Source organism: Oxyura jamaicensis, chromosome 18 (genome assembly GCF_011077185.1).
Source record: "Oxyura jamaicensis isolate SHBP4307 breed ruddy duck chromosome 18, BPBGC_Ojam_1.0, whole genome shotgun sequence".
In the NCBI taxonomy this organism is placed as follows: Eukaryota; Metazoa; Chordata; class Aves; order Anseriformes; family Anatidae; genus Oxyura; species Oxyura jamaicensis.
In genome coordinates this window covers 11320045-11323634 of record NC_048910.1, presented here as the reverse complement: position 1 = coordinate 11323634, position 3590 = coordinate 11320045, and positions in this window count along the sequence as shown.

Below are 3590 nucleotides of genomic sequence, written 5' to 3'. Positions count from 1 at the left end.
CCTGAAATGCTCACCATGGGGGAGAAATCTGACAGACACCGAGCCCGGGGAGCGAGGAAGCCAAGGGCTGCTCCCCCAGAAGCTTTTGCTGTTCTCCCCCCAGCTACAGCTGGAGGCTTTGCCCTTCCTTCCCTAGGCAAAAAGCAGCCTGGTGAGCAGCAGGGAAGGCTGCTGGCCTGGCAGGTGGCATCGGGGGGCTAAACCTTGGGGGCTCCGGGCACGATTATAGCCCACTCCTTTGACACCCACCCCAGCTCCGCAGGACGAGGGAATTCGGGTTGATGTCTCCATGAAAAGCTGCAGCGGTTGTTTGTGCTGAGAGGGGAATGCCCACGGGTAATTTATCTTGACATTTATAGAAAGCATACGGGTTTGCTCATTCATAAAACGAGGGAACGGGGTGTTTTCTGCATCGGCCGGGCTCTGGAGCTGCTCGAACGTTATTGTAGCTGATGGTAATCGTTTCCGGACGTGCCCCGAGATGCCTACGGGGGGGTTGCATGGGAACAGTAACGACGTGGGACAGGAGAGCGAACCTGTTGGGCAGGAACAGGCTGACAAATCCTCTTCCTCCCGGGGCTTTTCTGAATGGCAGCCGGGGGAGAGAGCCAAGGGGAGGTGCTGGTGCTGGCAGCAGGAGCTGAGGAGCAGCAGGCACTCGGCCTGCTTTAACTGGGGGGAGTCCTCGTGCCGGGCTCTCCTCTGTAGCTCTGAGGAGTGCTGTGTTTGCAGAACAAGCTGGTTCTGGAAACGGTTTTTGTTGCTTGCTGCCCAAGCACAGACGGAGGTCCAGCTCGGTGCTGGATGGAGCAGGGCAGAGGGTCTGGCTCCAGCCATGGAGCGGGGGAATGAGGTGCTGGGCTGGGGCTTCTTGCGGTGCTGATGCCTGTTTGGGGTAGCTCTGCAGCTTCCCTGAGCCCAGCCCTGCCTGCTGCCTGGACGGCAAATAAATATGCCTATGCATTGCGTGGCAGCACCCAGGTTTGCTCTGTCGGTGCTTTGGGGTGGTGCAGGTCCTTCATGTGCAAACGTGATGGCTGGTGGGGCTTCTTCCAAAACATGCAACCCCAGGCTGTTCTTGGCGAACCTCACTGAGCACACCAGAAGACGGGAGATGCTCTGGCCCCTTAGTCTTTGCTGTTCTCCATGTGGTGGACAGCCAGGTCTATCAGATTATCTGGGTATCTGTGATACCCCCGTGTTTGGTGATTGACCTCATGGCACTGGGCTGCTGGTACTGGTGGCATCAGGCCCCCAGTAATCCAATCTAAATTAGCATTTGTGGCAAAACCTCGTGTGAAGGAGCAGCAGCTGAGATGTGTTGGTGAAGACCCCTGGGTGTTGTTTGGGGAGCAGGGGTACCTGGGTGGCCAGGCTCCTGTCCTCAGGGACAACCCCAGGATGAAAGGCAGCGGGTGCAGCAGGGACAGACGGGTGCTCCCTGAGAAAACCTGCTGCTTCTCGTGACTCCAGGGTGCTAAACAAACAGACCAAGCTGTGGTAACCGTGACTTCTGTCCCGGCTGACTGCTGAGGCCAGGGTTACGTTACAGGCAGTGCGTTACCTGACCTGTGCAGGGAGGAGCTGAGGATGGTGCAGCTTGGAGTGTTGCCTCCCAAAGCTGTATTCCTGCCTCTGAATGGATTTTTTTCCCTCTCTGCTTGCTGCCAACAATACACCCTTAATTTGGGACTGATCCTTAGCGTTGGGCATTGGGTCCTTCTTGATCCATTGTAGCTCTTAGCCTGGAAACTGTAGAGCTCAGGGAGATGTGGGAACATCTGCCTTTGAGTAGAAGCTGAAAGAGAGCTGTTTCAGCAGGGCACTGCTGGCATCCCATGGCCAAGGTGGACAAAAACTGCCCCCTGTGAGAGCAAGCTTCCCCATGCCCTGCTGCCCTGCCTGAGAGTCAGACAAACAGAAACCTGCCTGGAGCTGCCTTGGGGTGATAAAATGCCTGTGATGCTCGAGCGCTGATGGCTGCGGCGTTTCTGTGAAGTGATGCTGGGTTTGTTGCTGGTCTCTCTCCCTGCTGCAGCACCCCCCCCTCTGAGCTCCTGAGGTTTTTCTCATACCTCTTCCTTCTGGCAGATGCTCATCACCCTTTGGATGTAGCATGTACCCTGTGTGGGACTGCTCCAGGTGCCACCTTTCCGTCCCTAGGGGCTGGGTGGCAGCAGCAGGACCCCTGCGCCTCTCCCTCCCCATCCCCTGCTGCCAGCCAGGTTTTCCTCCCATCTCCTGGGAGTGGCTGAGCCTCCGTTTTGGCAACAGCACCTCGTGGGGAATGACGTGCAGGGTGTTTGAGCAGGTGAGCCCCAGCAAGGCGTGGGCCGCATGTGACTCCATGCGCCCAGCTGCCACCGGCACCGTGCCAGGGCCACCGGGGCTGTGGGGGCTGCTCTTGGGCTGGGGGTGCAGCGGGGTCCTGAGCCTGCACACACTTGGGTTAATTAGACCTCGACTGAACGAAATGCTTCATCACTGGCTTGGGTTGAGGCGGGTGAGTCACCCGTTGAGTCACGCTGTTCCCATGCCAGGTGGGGGACCGGAGAGGGGACAGTGAGATGTGCCCAAGAGGCTCAGCCCAGATCTCTGTACACTGCTGTCACGTTAATCCGCTTCCCCGTGTGCTCCCAGAGCTGACGTCCCTGCTGACTGCCCCCTGCTCCCCCTCCTTTTCCCCCTAGATCCACTTTTTATTTAGCAGTGACTTCATTAGCAAGAAATCCGAGCCCCGAAGCCCCGGTGCGGATCCTGCCTGCAGCTCGGTGTCACTGGGACTTTCCGTGCTGATGCTGTCACCAGGCTGCAGCCTGGGCTCTCTCCGCAGTGTGTGACTGCTGCCTGCCTGTCCCAGCCTGGAGCTGACCTGGGATGCTCCGAATTTGGGTTAAAAACCCCAAGCCCTGGGATCGGTTTGGTGTCAGCCCCTGCCCGGCTGGGGCTGGTGATGCCTGTTTGATGCGGACTTGGGCTTTTTGGGTTTGATGCAGTCGGGGGCTTTTGGCAAGTTTGCACCCCAAAGCTGCCCCTGCCCTTAGCAGCAGGTGGATGCCTTGCTCACGGGTCTCCCCTTTTAGTCAAGAGTGTGTGTGGGTGTCATGCAGCCACCCCTGACCCCAAGCTTTGTCCCAGGGGCTGTGCCTGCAATGGGGGGGGGGCTATGGGAGGGTCACCCTAACATGGGGCTGGGGGCAAGGCCATAACATCACCTCCAGTGCCTCCCAGTGATGTCCCTGGGGAATTTGCTGCCCTCCTCCCTTTTTTCCCCTTGGGGGGATGCGGCGTTGCCACAGTGATGTGATGGGGGCCAAGCTGGGCTCGGCTCTGTCCGATGTGCTGTGCTGGTGCTCAGCCCCGCAGGGATGCTCGCCTGGAAACCCAAGCTCCCATCGCTGCCTTGAGCAGCGCAGCGGATGCGTTTCCCCTCTGGGCAGCCCCAAAGCTGCCTGCATTTCCTTTGGCAAAGGGCTCGAGGTCTTCCACCAGCCTGGGGATGAGATGCTGCCTCTCGAGGAGCTGGCTGCTGTCTCACTGAACGGAGAAAGCTAAAAAGAAATATTAAAACATTACAAAGGAGATCCCAG